Raw genomic sequence first — 16,068 nt, 5'->3', positions numbered from 1 at the left:
GCATGAGCTAAGGACACGCAGGACACCCTAGGCACCACACATGCTCGTTTGGGAAGCACCTTCACCCGTGGGGGTCCTCTGCCGCGCCGCTTTTTTTTCCTTTCTGCCACACAGGTTCCTTGACCTCCCATTTCAAGCAGTCCTGCCACTTTGGGCTGCCCCCTGTCAGCATGAGATGCTCTGTGGGCATGAACCAGGGATGTCAAGGATCCCCTGTGCCCTGCGCATGCGCGGTTGGGAGGCGTTTTCCCCGTGGTTTAACATCTGCCACGCCATTTTTTTTTAACCTTCCTCATGACACAGCTGACTCAACCTCCCATTTCAAGCCTTCCTCCCGCTTTGGATTGTCCCCTATGGGCCCTAGACGCTCCGAGATCGTGAATCAGGGAAGCCCAGGAACCCCTGGGCCCCACGCATGTGCGGTTGGGAGGCACTTTCGCCCATGGAGGGATCTCTGTCGCGCCGTATTTTTGTCCTTCTACACAGCACAAGTTCCTCGACCTCCCCTTGCAAGCCTTCCTGACGCTTTTGCATGCCACCTGTGGGCCTCAGACGCCCCATGGGCACAAAACAGGGATGCCCAGGATACCCTGGGCCCCACACATGAGTCGTTGGGGGACACTATCGCCCGTAGGCGGGACCTCAGCTGCACCATTTTCTTTTCTTTCCTAACCACACAGGTGCGTTGACCTCCCCTTTTAAACCTTCTTGCCTCTTTGGGCTGCACGCCATGGGCCCAAGATGCTCCGTGGCCAGGAATCAGGGATTCCCAGGAAACCCTGGGCTGCATGCATGCTCGTTTGGGAGTCACTATCACCCGTGGTGGGACGTCTGCCACACCGTATTTATTTCCTTCCACACCACACAGGTGCATCGACCCTTTCAAACCTTCCTGCTGCTTTGGGCTGCTCCCTGTGGGCCCGAGATACTCCGTATGTGTGAACTAGGGATGCTCAGGATTCCCTCCACCCTTCATATGTTCGTTTGGAAAGCACTTTTGCCAGTGGGGGGACCTATTCAGCGCTGTTATTTTTTTCGTTTCCAACAAATAGTTGTCTCAACCGCCCCTTTCAAGGCTTCCTGCTGCTTTGGGCTGGACCCGAGGGTATGAGATACCCTGTGGGCATGAACCAGGGATGCCCAGGATCCCCTGCACCCTGCACATGTGTGGTTGGGAGGCACTTTCGCCCATGGGGGATATCTGCCATTCTGTGTTTTGTTCCTTCCACACCACACAGGTCCCTTGACCTCCCCTTTCAAGCCCTCTTGCCACTTTGGGCTTCCTCCCGTGGACCTGGGATGCTCGGTGGGCATGAACAAGGGACTCCCAGGGTCCCTTGGGCCCCACGCATGAGCGGTTGTGGGACATTTTCTCCCAAGGGCGGGAGTTCGGCTGTGCCTTTTTATTTCCACAACACACTTGTGCCTCGAACTGCGTTTTGAAGACATCCTGCCACTTTAGGCTTCCCCCTGTGGGCCCGAGACTCCGTGTTGGTGTGAACCACGGATGCCCAAGATCCCCTGAGCCCTGCACATGCACTGTTGTGAGACACTTTAGCGTTTTGGTGGGATCTTGGCTGTACCGTTTTTATTTCCTTTCACCAGCACACATGTGCCTCGACCTCTGCTTTCATTCCCTCCTGCCCCTTTGGGCTGGTCACCTTGGACACGAGGTGCTCCCTGCATGTGAACCAAGGAACCCCAGGGTCCCCTGGGTCCCAGGCATGTTTGGTTGGGAGGCTGTTTGGCCCACTGGGGGAGATCTCTGATTCACCATTAGTGTTTTCCTTCCACAACACAGGTGATTCCACTTCCCATTTCAAGGCTTCCTGTCGCCTTAGGCTGACCCCATGGGCCTAAGCCACTATATGGGTGCTAACCAGGTATGCCCAGGTTCCCCTGGGCCTTGCACAAGTGTGGAGGGGAAGCACTTTCACCTGTTTAGGGGAACCTCTGCCATGTAATTTGTGCTTTCCTTCCACAACACAGGTGACTTAACTTCCTCTTTCAAGATTTCCTGCCACCTTGGGCTGGACCCCGTGGGCCCAAGGCACTCTTTTGGCGTGGATGAGGTAAGTTCAGGATCCCCTGGGCCCTGTGCATGTGCGGTGGTCATCCACTTTCGCCCATGTGGGGGCACCTCTGCCTTACCGTTTGTGTTTTCTTTTCACACGAGTGGAGCCTGCACTTCCCCTTTCAAGACTTCCTGCCGCCTTGGGCTGGCCCCCGTTGACAAAGGCTCTCCGTTGGTGAGAACCTGGGAACCAAAGGGTCCCCACGGACCCATGCATACATGGTTGAGAGGCACACTCGCTCGTGGGGGATCTCTATTCTGCCGGGTTTTTTTTTCTTCCTCACCACACAGGTGCCTCGACCTCCCGTTTCAAACATTCCTGCTGCTTTGGACTGTACCCTATGAGCCTGAAATGCTCCGTGTGAAACAAAGATGCCCAGGATCCCCTGGGCTCCACATATGTGCAGTGGGTAGGTACTTTCGCCTGTGGGAGGACGTGTGCTGCACCGTATTTTTTTCCTTCTGCTCCACACAGGTGCCTCTGCTTCCCTTTTCAAGCCTTCCTGCTCCTTTGGGCTGCCCCCCTGGACCCAAAACACTCTTAGGGAGTGAAGCACCGATGCCCCAGATCCTCTAGGCCTAGCGCATGCGCGTTTGGGAGGCACTTTGGCCCCTGGGCGTACTTCTGCCATACTGTTTTTTTTCCTTCTGCACCACGCAGGTGCCTCGAACTCCCCTTTCAAGCTTTCCTGCCTCTTTGGTCTGCCCACCATTGGCGTGAAACACTCTGTGGGCATCAAGGAGGGATGCCCCAGATGCCCTGGGCCCCGCGCTTATGTGGTTGTGGGTCACTTTCGCCCGTTGGGGGGACATCTGCTGTGCCATTTGTTTTCCTTCTACACCACGTAAGTGCTTCCACCTCTTATTTCAAGGCTTCCTCTGATTTGGACTTTCCCTATGGGCCCAAGACACTCTATAGGCAGGAACCAGGGATGCCCAGCATCCCCTAGGATCTCCACAGGTGTGGTTGAGAGGCACTTTCTCCTTTACAGGGGACCTATGCTGCGCCATTTTTTTCCTTCCACAACACTCAGGTAACTCGACCTCTGCTTTCAAGCCTTCCTGCTGCTTTGGGCTGCACCCTGTGGACTCGAGACGCTCCATGGGTGTGAAACAGGCTTCCCAGAAAAAGCTGGGCCCCACGCATGAGCAGTTGGGAGGCACTTTTTCCCTTGGGGCGACCTCTGCTGTGCCATATTTATTTCCTTCCACACCATGCAGGCTCCTCGACCCTCCCTTTCAAAACTTCCAGCGGCTTTGGTCTGGCCCCTGTGGGCCCGAGACACCTCTTGGGCATAAATCAAGGATTCCCAGGATCCCCTGGGGCCTGCACATGCTCGTTTAGGTGGCACGTTCGCCAGTGGGGGGACGTATGCCGTGCCATTTGTTTTTTCCTTTGCACCACACAAGTGACTCGACCTGCCCTTTCAAGACTTCCTGCCGCTTTCCTCTGTCCCCCATGGGCCCAAGACTCTGCGTGGGCACAAAGCACGGAGGCCCAGGATCCCCTGGGCCCCATGCATCTGCGGTTGAGAGTCACTTTTTCCTGTGGGGCAGACCTCGCCACACCATGTTTTTTTCCTTCCATCACCACACAAGTGCCTCAATCTCTGGTTTCCAGCTTTCCTGCCACTTTAGGCTGCCTCCTATGGGCATGAGATGCTCTGTGGGCATGAACAAGGGACACCCAGGATACCCTGGTCCCCGTGTATGTGCGGTTGTGAGCCATTTTCGTCCATTGGGGGGACCTCTGTCACACTCTATTTTTTCCTTCCACACCACACAGGTGACTCGACCTCCCATTTCAAGTCTTCCTGCTCGTTTGGGCTTCCTTCCAAAGGCCTGAAATGCTCCATGGGCGTGAGTGAGGGATGCCCAGGATCCCCTGCATCCCACACATGTGCAGTTCAGAGGCACTTTCATCTTTGGGGGAACCTCTGCCATGCCAATTTTTTTCCTTCCCCAAAACTCAGGTGCCTCCACCTCCAATTTCAAGCATTCCTGCCAGTTTGGGCTGCTTCCCGTAGGCCCGAGACGCTCCGTAGACACTAACCAAGTATGCTCCAACCCCCCTGGGCCCCGCACATGTGCAGATGAGAGGCACTTTGGCCTTTGGTGGGGACTTATGACACGTCATTTTTTTTCTTTCCACAACACACATGTGCCTTGACCTCCCCTTTCAAGCCTTCCTGCTGCTTTGGGCTGCCCCATGTGGGCACGAGACCCTCCGTGGGCATGAATCAGGGACACCCAGGATCCCCTATGCCCCACACATGCGCAGTGGGGAGGCACTTTCTCCCATAGGGTGGGACTTCTGCCTCGCCATTTGTTTCTTCCTTCCATAACACAGGTGTTTCCACCTCTTCTTTCAAGACATCCTGCCGCCTTGGGCTGGAACATGTGTGGCTGAAGTGCACCCTCGGTGTGAAACAGGGACCCCAGGGCCCCCAGGGCCCAAGCATGAGCAATTGGGAGGCTCTTTCCCCCATTGCAGGGACCTCTGATTCACCACGTGTTTTCCTTCCACAACAAAGGTGACTCCACCTCCCGTTTCAATAAATCCTGCTGCCTTGGACTGATGCCATGGGCCCGAAACGCTCCATGGATGCTAACCAGGGATGCCCAGGGATGCCTGTGGTAGGGGGAACTCTGGGGCACCGTTTGTGTTTTCCTTACACAACACAGGTGCCTCCACTTCCCCTTTAAAGGCTTCCTGCCACCTTGGGCTGGACCCCATGGGCCCAAGGCACTCCTTGGGCATGGATCGGGGATGCCAAGAGTCCCCTGGGCCCTGCACATGCCAGTGGGGAGGAACTTTTGCCACAGTTGGGAGGCGTCTGCCTCGTTCTTTGTGTTTTCCTTTCCTAACAGAGGAGTCTGCACCTCCCATTTCAAGCCTTCCAGCCACTTTGGGCTGGCCCCCGTGGGCGGAGGTGTTCCGGGGTTGAGAACCTGGGATGCCCAGTGGGAGACACTTTCCCCTGTGTGGGACCTCTGCGTTACCATATTTTTTCCTTTCACATCACATATGTGCCTCAACCTCCCCTTTCAAGCCTTGCTGCTGCTTTTGGCTGCTCCATGTGGGACCCAGACCCTCTATAGACATGAACTAGGGACACCCAGGTTACCCTGGGCCTCGCGCATGCTCGTTTGGGGGCACATTCCCCCGTGAGGGTCCTCTGCTTTGCCATTTTTTTTTTTTCCTTTCCACCACACAGGTTCCTCGACCTCCCCTTTCAAGCCTTCCTGCCGATTTGGGCTGCTCCCTGTGGGCATCAGATGCTTTGAGGGCATGAACCAGGGACTCCCAGGATCCCCTGTGCCCTGCACATGCGAGGCTCGAAGATACTTTGGCCGGTGGATGCAACTCTGCCGCACAATATTTTGTTCCTTCCACACCACAGAGGTGCCTTGACCTCCCTTTTCAAGCCTTCCTTTCTCTTTGGGCTGCCCCCTTTGGGCCTGAGATGCTCTGTGGATGCAAACTAGGGAGGCCCAGGATCCCATGGGTCCCTCACATGCGCGGTTGGGAGGCATTTTCTCCCATGGGAGGGACTTCAGTCACGCCATTTTTTTTCCTCACCACACAGGTGCCTCGAACTCCCATTTCAAACATTCCTGTTGCTTTTGGCTGCAACCTGTAGGCCTGGAACTCGAGTGGGTGCAATTGAGGGATGCCCAGGATTCCCTGGGCCCTGTGCATGCACGGTTGTGAGGCATTTTTGCCTCTGGGGGGAACTTGGCTGCACCATTTTTTTTTTCCTTTCACCACCACACAAGTGCCTCGAACTCCGCTTTCAAGCTCTCCTGATGCTTTAGGCTGGCCCCAGTCTACTTAAGATGCTCTGTTGATGCGAACCAGAGATGCCCAGGATCCAGTTGGCAATGCCTCTGCGTGGTTGGGAGGCACTTTTGCCAGTGGGAGGGACCTCTGCCGTGCCATTTTATTTTCCTTCCTGACCTCACAGGTGACTCGACCTCCCCTTTCAAGATTTCCTGCTGCTTTGGGCTGCCCCTTATGGGCTCGAGATGCTCCGTGGGTGTGAATCAGGGAAGCCCAGGGACCCCTGGGCCCTGCACATGCGCGGTTGGGTGGCACTTTTGTCCGTGGGGGGACATCTGCCGCGCCTTTTTTTTTCCCTTCCTCAAGACCCAGTTGCATCTTCCACCCTTTCGAAATCTTCCTGCTGCTTTGGGCTTCCCCTCACGTCGCCAAGACGCTCCATGGGTGTGAAACAGGGATCCCCAGGATCCCAAGTGCCCCATGCATGCCCGATTAGAAGGCACTTTCCCCTTTAGGGAGGACCTATGCCGTTCCATTTTTTTTTCCTCCTGCAAGTCTCAGGTGCCTTGATCTCCAATTTGAAGCCTTCCTGCTGCTTTGGGCTGCCCCGTGCGGGCCCGAGACGCTCAGTAGGCACGAACCAGAGATGGCTATGATCCCCTGGTCCCCACGCATGCGCGGGTGACAGGCACATTCGCCTTTGGTGGTGACCTATGTCACGTCATTTCTTTTTCCTTCCACAACACACAGGTACCTTGACCTCCCCTTTCAAAATTACCTGCTGCTTTGGACAGCCCCCCCGTGAGCCTGAAAAGCTCTGGGTGCATGAAGCAGGAACACCGAGGATCCCCTGGACCCAGTGCATGTTCGTTTTGGAGGCATTTTCGTCTGAGGTGCAGACCTCCGCCACGCCGTTTTTTTTTTTCCTTCCACACCACACTGGTGCCTAAACCTCCCCTTTCTAGACTTCCTGCGGCTTTAGGCTGCCAACGTGTGCCCGAAGCGCTCCATGGGCATGAATCAGGGATGCTCAGGATCCCTTGAGCCCTGCACATGTGCGGTTGGGAGGCATTTTTGTCTGTGTGGGGACCTCTCCCACACCGTTTTTTTTCTTCCACGCCACACAGGTGATTCGACCTCCCATTTTAAGCCTTCCTGCCACTTTGGGCTACCCGCTGTGCTTCTGAAATGCTCCATGTGGGTGAACCAGGGATGCCTAGGATCCCCTGGGCCCCACAAATGCGTGGTTGAAAGGCACTTTTGTCTTTGGGGGGGACCGCTGCCACTCCATTTTGTTTTTTCTTCCACAACAAACAGGTGCCTCGAAATCCCATTTCAAGCCTTCCAGCTGCTTTAAGCTGCCCCCCGAGGGAACAAGACGGTCTGTGCACAGGAACCAAGGAGGCCTAGGAAGCCCTGAGACCTTCGCATGTGCAGTTGGGAGGGACTTTCGCCCTTAGAGGGGACCTCAGCCGTGCTGTGTTTTTTTCCTTTCGAACCGCAGAGTTACTTTACCTCCCCTTTTCAAGCCTTCCTGCCACTGTGGGCTGCCCCCCGTTGGCCAAAGATGCCCTGTGGGCATGAAACAGGGATGCCCAGTATTCCCTGGGACCCACGCATGCGAGGTTGGGGGATACTTTGCCCGTGGGAGGGACCTCTGCTGCGCCGATTTTTTTTTCCACACCACACAGGTGTCTCGACCTCCCCATTCAAGCATTCCTGCTGCTTTGGGCTGTCCCCGTTTGCTCCGACATGCCTTGTGGGCGTGAACCAGGGAAGCCCAGGATCTCCAGGGCCCCAGTCATGCTCGGTTGGGAGTCAGTTTTGCGCATGGGGGGAACCTCTGCCACGAAATTTTTGTCCTTGCATACCATACAGGTGCCTCGACTTCCCCTTTGAAGAGAACTGCCACTTTGAGCTGTCCCCCATGGGCCTCAGACACTCTGAGGGTGTGAATCAGGGATGCCCAGGATACCCTGGGACCCACACATGAGCGGTTGGGAGCACTTTCACCCGTGGTGGGGACCACTGGTGTGCCGTTTATTTTTCCTTTCACACCACACAGGTGCCTCGACCTCACATTTCAAGACTTCCTGCCACTTGGGACTGTCCCTCTTGGGCCCAAGATGCTGGTTGGGCCTGAACCAGGCATGCCCACAATACCCTGGGTGCAGTGAATATGCGGTTGGGAGGCACTTTCGCCTGTTGGGGAACCTCTGCTGCTCCATTTTTTTCGTCTCACAACACACAGGGGACTCGACCTCCCCTTTCAAGCATTCCTGCTGCCTTGGGCTACACCCCTTGGGCCCAAGACGCTTCCTGGGTGCGAATCAGGGAAGCCCAGCACCCCCCAGGTCCCGTCATGCGCAGTTGGGAGGCTCTTTTGGCTGCGGGGAGAACTCTGCCTCGCCATTTTTTTTCCTTCCATACCACACAGGTGTCTCGATTTCCCCTTTCAAGCCTTGCTTCTCTCTGATCTGCCTCCACTGGGCCTGAGACACCCAGTAAATGTGAAGCAGGGGCACGCAGGATACCCTGGGCCCCGAGAGTGAGCAGATGGGAGGCACTTTTTCCTGTGCGGGGACATCTGCTGTGGCATTTTTTTTTTCCTTTCACAGCACACTAGTGCCTCCACCTCCCTTTTCAAGATTTCATGCTGCTTTGGGCTTCCTCCCGTGAGTCCGAGACACTCCAAAGGTGTGAACCAGGGAAGCCCAGGACCCCCTGGACCCCATGCATGAGCGGGTGAGAGGCACATTCGCCTTTGGTGATGACCTATGCCATGTCATTTTTTTTTCTTCCACAACACACAGGCGCATCGACCTCACCTTGGAAACATTCCTGCCGTTTTGGTCTGCCCCTCGTGGTCCTGAGACATTCTGGGTGCATGAACCAGTGATGCCCATGATCCCCTGGATGGACTGCGTGCTCGTTTGGAGGCACTGTTGCCCGTGGGGCGGAACTTGTATGCGCCGTTTTTTTGTCCTTCCACACCACACAGGTGCCTCAATCTCCTTTTAAAAGACTTCCTGCCGCTTTAGACTGCCACCTGTGTGCCTGAGGTGCTGCATTGACATGAACCAGGGATGCTCAGGATTCCTTGGGCCTGGCGTATGTGCAGTTGGGAGTCACTTTCTTCCATGGTTGGGACCTCGGCCGCGCCTTTTTTTTTTTTTTTCTCTTCCGCACTACACGGTTGAGTCGACCTCCCATTTCAAGCCTTCTTTCCACTTTGGGCTGCTCCCTGTCGGCATGAAACCCTCTATGGACTTTAACCAGGGATACCTAGGATCCCCTGGGCCCCATGCATGCACGGTTTTGAGGCACTTTCGACTTTGGGGGGGACCTCTGCCACACCATTTTGTTTTCCTTCCACAACAAACAGGTGCCTCTGCCTCAGATTTCAAGCCTTCCTGGCACTTGGAGCTGCCCCCTGTGGGCCTGGTATGCTCTGTGTGCAAGAACCAGGGATGCCTAGGCTCCTCTGGGACCCTCACATGCTTGGTTGGGAGGCACTTTCTCCCACTGTGGAGACCTCTTTGGCTCCGTTTTTTCCTTCCATGACACACAGGGGCCTCGACCTCCCATTTCAAGCGTTTCTGCCTCATTGGCCTGCCCTACTTGGGCCCGAGATGCTTCTTGGGCGTGAATTGCAGAAGCCCAGCATCCGCTGGAACCCGTGAATGCACGGTTGGGAGGCACTTTCGCCCATAGGGGGACCAGTGCCGCACCATTTTTTTCCTTCCATACCACACAGGTGCCACAACTTCCTTGTTCGAGCCTTACTTCTGCTTTGATCTGCCCCCCCAAACTCCTGAGACACTACATAAACATGAAGCAGAGACTCACAGGATACACTGGGCCCTGCAAATGAGTGGTTGGGATGCACTCTGTCACGTTGGGGGACCTCTGCTGCGGAGTTTTTTTTTCCTTTCACCACACAAGTGCTTGACCTCCCTTTCAATGATTCCTGCCACTTTGGGCTGCCCTTCGTGGACTTAAGACCCTCTGTGGGCATGAAACAGGGAAGCCGAGGAGCCCTTGGGCCCCTCGCACTTGCAGTTCGGGGCTATTTTGCCCATGGGGAGACCTCTGCTGTGCCTTTTTTTTTTCCTTCCACACCACACAGGTGCGTTGACCTCTTATTTGAAGGCTTCCTGCTGCTTTGAGCTGCCCTCCATGGGCCCCAGACACTGTGAAGGCATGAAACAAGGACGTCCAGTATCCTCTGGTCCCTATGCATGCGTGGGTGAGAGGCAGATTCGTCTTTTTGGGGGACCTATGACACATCATTTTTTCCTTCCACAACACACAGGTGCCTAGGCATTCTTTTCAAACCGTCCTACCTCTTTGGACGGCACCCCTTGGGCCTGAGATGCTCTGGGTGCACGAACCAAGTAGGCCCAGGATACCCTGGGCCCCGTGCATGCTCGTTTGGCAGGGACTTTCGTCCGTGTGGGGGACCTCTGCCGCACCATTTTTTTTCCTTTCACAACACATGTGTCTCGACCTCACTATTCAAGCCTTCCTGCCTGTTTGGGCTGGCCCTCATCAGCATGAGATGTTCTGTGGGCAAGAACAAGGGATACCCAGGATCCCCTGGTCCCTGCGCATGCACGGTTGGGAGGCAGTGTATCCCGTGAGGGGAACTTCTGTCACGCCATTTGTTTTTTTCTTTCCACACCACTCAGGTTCCTCCACCTCCCCTTTCAAGGCTTCTTGCAGCCTTCGGTTAGACCCTGTGGGCCCGAGGCACTCCTGGGGCACTGCTCAGGAATGACCAGAGTCCCCTGGGTCCCTAAGCATGTGCTTTGGGTAGGCACTTTCTCCTGTGTGTGGGGACTTCTCCCTTACCATTTGTGTTTTCCTTTCACAACACTGGAGACGGCCCCTTCCCTTTGGAGACTTCCTGCCATGTTGGGCTGGCCCTCATGGGCCAAGGAGCTCTGTAGGTGAGAACCTGGGATGCCAAGGATCCCCAGGGCTCCACGCCTGCGGATTTGGTGGTACTTTGGCACTTGGGGGACCTCTGCTACTCCTTTTCTTTTTCTTCCTCAACGCACAGGTACCTAGAAGTCCCCTTTCAAGCCTTCCTGCCTTTTTGGGCTGCACCCTGTGGGCACGAGATGCTCCGTGTTCATGAATGAGGGATGCCTAGGATTCCCTAGGACCTGCACATGCATGGTTGGGAGTCATTTTCGCCCCTGGGGGGAACCTTTGCAGCGACTGTATTTTTCCTTTCATACAACACAGGTGCCTCGACTTCCACTTTGAAGCCTTACTGCCGCTTTCAGCTACCCCCTTTGGGCCTCAGGCACTCTCTGGCCATGAAGCAGGGATGACCAGTATTCCCTGGGCAATGCGCATGCGCCGGTGAGAGGCACTTTCGCCTTTGGTGGGGACATAAGCCATCATTTTTTTTCCTTCCCAAACACACAGGGACCTCTTTTTCCCCTTTCAAACATTCCTGCCACTTTGGGCAGCCCCCGTGGGCCCGAGACGCTCTGGGTGCATGAAACAGGGATGCCCAGGATCCACTGTGCCCCATGCTTGCTCATTTTGGAGACACTTTAACCTGTGGGGGGATCTCTGCAGTGCTGTTTTCTTTTTTCTTTCACAACACAGGAGTCTTGAACTCACCTTTCAAGCATTCCTGCAGCTTTGGGCTGCCCCTCGTGGGCATGAGATGCTCTGTGTGCATGAACCAGGGACATCCAGGATCCCCTGCGACCCGGGCATGCATGGTTGGGAGGCAGTTTCTCTCCTGGGGGGGACTTCTGCCATGCCATTTGTTTTCCTTTAAACACCACACAGGGGTCTCGACCTCCGCTTTCAAGACTTTATTCCACTTTAGGCTGCCCGCATGGGGCTGAGACGCCCTCTGAGTGCGAATCAGGGATGCCAAACATTCCCCTGGGCCCTGCTCATGCGCAGTTGAGAGGAACTTTTGCTGGTGTATGAGACCTTTTCCACGCTGTTATCTTTTCATTCCTAAAAACACAGGTAACTTGACCTCCCCTTTCAAGCCTTCCTGCAGCTTTGGGCTACCCCCCGTGTGTCCAAGATGCACCGTAGTTGGGAACCAGAAACAAGGATCCCCTGGGCCCTGCGCATGCGCGGATGGGAGGCACTTTAGCCTGTGGTTGGAATTCTATCATGCTGTATTTTTTTCCTGGGTGCAAAGCAGGGACTCATAGGGTCTCCTGGACCCCATGCATGGGGAGGCTCTTTTGCTTGTTGGTTGGGGGGGAACCTCTGATTCGCCATTTGTGTTTTCCTTCCACAGCATAGGGGACTCCATCTCCACTTTCCAGCCTTCCTGCCGCCTTGGGCTGACCCTGTGGGCCTGAGCCACTCCATGGGTGCTACTAAGGGATACCCGTGGTTCCCGGTGCCCCACACACGCACTGTTGGGAGGCACTTCCGCCCGTGGGGAACATCTGCCACACCGTTGTTTTTCTTTTCTCACCACACGCATGCCTCGAACTCCCCTTTCAAGGCTTCCTGACGCTTTGGGCTGCACCCAGTTGGCCCAAAACACTCCGTGGGCGTGAACCCGGAATGCCCAGGATCCCCACAGTCCCCAGTATTGTCGTTTGGGAGGCACTTTCGCCTCTGGGTGGACGTCTGCTGTGACATTTTTTTCCTTTCCACCACACAGGTGCCTCGACCTCCCCTTTCAAGCATTCCTGCCACTTTGGGCTGCCCCCAGGGGGATCAGACGTTCTCCAGGCATGCAACAGGGATGTCCAGTTTCCCCTGCACCTTGCAAGTGCGTGGTTGGGGGTACTTTCGCCCATGGGGGCACTCTACCATGACGTATTTTGTTCCTACACACCACACAGGTGCCTCGACTTCCCCTTTCAAGACTTCCTTCTGCTTTGGGCTGCCCCTGTGGGTCTGAGATGCTCCGTGTGTGCAAACAAGGGATCCCCAGCATCCCCCGGGCCCTGTGCATGCGAGTTTGTGGGCAGGTTCTCCTGTGTGGTGACTTCTGCCTTGCCACTTTTTTCCCAAACTACACAGGTGTTTCGACCTCCCCTTTCAAGCCTGCCTGCCGCTTTCGGCTGCTCACTGTGAGCCCGAGAGTCTGAGTGGGTGTGAGTCATGAATGTCCAGGATCACCTGGGACATGCACCTGTGTGGTTTGAAGGCATTTTCCCCATAGGGGGACCTCGGCCGTGCCATTTTTTTTTCTTTCCCACCATACAACAGCCTCAACCTCCGTTTTCAAGCATTTCTGACTTTTAGCCTGCTCCCTGTGGGCCTGAGATGCCCTGTGGGTGTGAACAAGGGAAGCGCTGGACCCCCTCAGCCCCACGTATGAGCGGTTGGGAGGCAGTTTTGCCTGTGGGGGGAATTCTGCCTCGCTGTATTTTTTCCTTGCACACCACACAGGTGCCTCGACTTCCCCTTTCAAGATTTCCTGCCGTTTTGGACTGCCCAACTTGGGCCCGAAATAATCTGTGGTGTGAACAGGGATACCCGGGATCTGTTGGGCCATGCGCATATTCAGTTGGGCGGCTGTTTCGCACCTGGGGGTATGCCATGCCTTTTTTTCCTTCCACACCACACAGGTGCCTCGACCTTCCCTTTCGAGACTTCTTGCCATTTTAGGCTGCCCTGCAAGGGCCCGAGACACTCTGTGGGTATGACCAAGGATGCCCAGGATCACCTACACCCCACACATGTGCTTTGGGGAGGCACTTTCCCCTGTGGGGTGGGACCTCTGCCTTGCCATTTGTTTTTTTCTTCCACAACACAGTTGCCTCCACCTCCTCTTTCCTACCTTCCTGCCACCTTTGGCTGGACTCCATGGGCCAGCAGCACTCCTGGGTGTGAAACAGGGAACCCCAGGGTCTTCTGGGCCCCATCCATGCATGGTGGGGAGGCTTCTCTGCCCGTCGGTTGGGACCTCTTATTCGCCATTTGTGTTTTTCTTCCACAACACATGTGACTCCACCTCCCCTTTCAAGATTCCCTGCCGCCTTGGGCTGACCCTGTAGGCCCGAGTCGCTCCATGAGTGCTATCCAGGGATGCCCAGGGTCCCCTGGGCCCCACGAATGCTTGGTGGGGAGACACTTTCACCCGTGGTGGGACCTCTGCCTCCCCATTTGTGTTTTCCTTCCACAACACAGATGAATCCACATCCCCTTTCAAGGCTTCCTGCTGCCTTGGGCTAGCCCCTGTGGACCGAAGCCCTCTGTGTGCATGAACCTGGGATGCCCAGGATCCCCAGACCTCTGCGCATGCAGGGTTGGGAGGCACTTTTGCCAGTGGCGGACTTCTGCTGCACCATTTTTTTCTTCCTCACCACACGGGTTTATCGACCTCCCCTTTCAAGCCTTCCTGCTGGTATGGGCTGCCTCCTGTGGGCCCAAGACTCTCTGTGTGTGAATCACAGATGGCCAGGAAACCCTGGGCCCTGCTTATGCACCATTGTGAGGCACTTCCATCTGTGGAGGGACGTATGCCACACAGTATTTTTTTTTCTTCCACAACACACAGGTGCCTCGACTTCCACTTTCAAGCATTCCTGCTGCTTTGGGCTGACCCCTCTGGCCAAAAGAAAGACTCTTCGTGAGCATGAATCAGGGATGCCCTGGATCCCCTGGGCCATGCACATGCGAGATTGCGAGGCACTTTTGCCCTTTAGGGTAATTCTGCCATGCTGTTTTTTTTCCTTCCACACCACACAGGTGCCTCCACCTTCTGTTTCAAAACTTCCTCTGATTTGGACAGCTCCTCGTGGGCCCAAGCCCCTCTGTAGGCATGAACCAGGGATGCCCAGGATCTCCTGGGTCCCGTGCGTGCGCAGTTGAGAGGCACTTTCGCCTTAAGGGGGAACTACGCCACGATTTTTTTCCTTCCACAATACTCATGTGCCTCAACCTCCAATTTCAAGGCTTCCTGCTGCCTTGGGGATGCCCCCTGTGGGCTCATGATGCTCCATAGGCATGAAGCAGGGACACCCAGGATCCCCTGGGTTCTGCCCATGAAAGAGTGAGAGGCCCCTTTGCATTCTGGGGGAACCTATGCCACGTCATTTTTTTTCCATCCACAACACACAGGTGCCTCGACCTCCCCTTTCAATACTTCCTGCCACTTTGGGCTGCCTCCGTGGGCTCAGAACGCTCTGGGCATGAATCAGGGATGCCCAGGATATTCTGGGCCCTGAGCATGCTCATATGCGGGGCACTTTTGCCCTTGACAGGGACATCTGCTGTGCCAATATTTTTTCCTTTGACACCTCTCAGCCGCCTCAACCTCTCTTTTCAAGCCTTCCTGCTGCTTTAGGCTGCACCCTGTGGGCCTGAGATTCTCCATGGGTGTGAACTAGGGACATCCAGGATATCCTAGGCCCCATGCATGCTCGTGGGGAGGTACTTTCTCCTGTGGGAGTCCATTAATTTTTCCCTTTCCACCACAAAGTTGCCTCGACCTCCCCTTTCAAGACTTCCTGCCGCTTTGGGCTGCCACCTGTGGGTGAGAAACACCCCAAGGGTGTGAACTAGGGATGCCCAGGGTCCCCTGTGACCCACACATTCAGAGGCTTGAAAAGGGAGGTCGAGGCACCTGTGTGGTGTGAAAGGAAAAAACCCGGTGCAGCAGAGGTCTCCCCACAGGAGAAAGTGCCTCTCAAACGAACAAGCATGGGGACCAGGCCATCCTGGGTGTCCCTGGTTCACTCCCACAGAGCCTCTCGGGCCAACAGGGTGCAGCCCAGAGCAGAAGGAAGTCTTGAAAGAGGAGGTTGAGGAACCTGTGTGGTGAGGAAGGAAAAAATATGGTGAGACACATGCCCCTCAAGCACTAAAGTGCCTCCCAACAGCTCGTGTTCAGGGAACAGGGGAACATGGGCATCTCTGGGTAGCACCCATGGAGCAGCTTTGGCCCACGGGTTCAGCCCAAGGAGGCAGGAAGGCTTGAAAGGGCAATTGGAGTCACCTGTATTATGGGAGGAAAACACAAATGGCGAATAAGAGGTCCCCCATCACGGGTGGAAGAGCCTCCTCACCATGCATGCACAGGTCTCAGGGAATCCTGGGTTTTCCTGGTTTGTGGCTACAGAGCATCTTCGGCCCACAGGGGGCAACCAAATGCAGCAGGAAAGATTGAAAGGGGAGGTCAAGGCATCTGTGTGGTGTGGAAGGAAAGAAAACCGGCACGGCAGAAGTCCCCAAATGGGTGAAAGTGCCACACAACCAT

This window comes from Pongo abelii, chromosome 15 (assembly GCF_028885655.2).
Source record: "Pongo abelii isolate AG06213 chromosome 15, NHGRI_mPonAbe1-v2.0_pri, whole genome shotgun sequence".
Lineage (NCBI taxonomy): Eukaryota > Metazoa > Chordata > Mammalia > Primates > Hominidae > Pongo > Pongo abelii.
The sequence above is the reverse complement of the archived record's forward strand: the minus strand, read 5'-3'. Positions refer to the sequence as shown.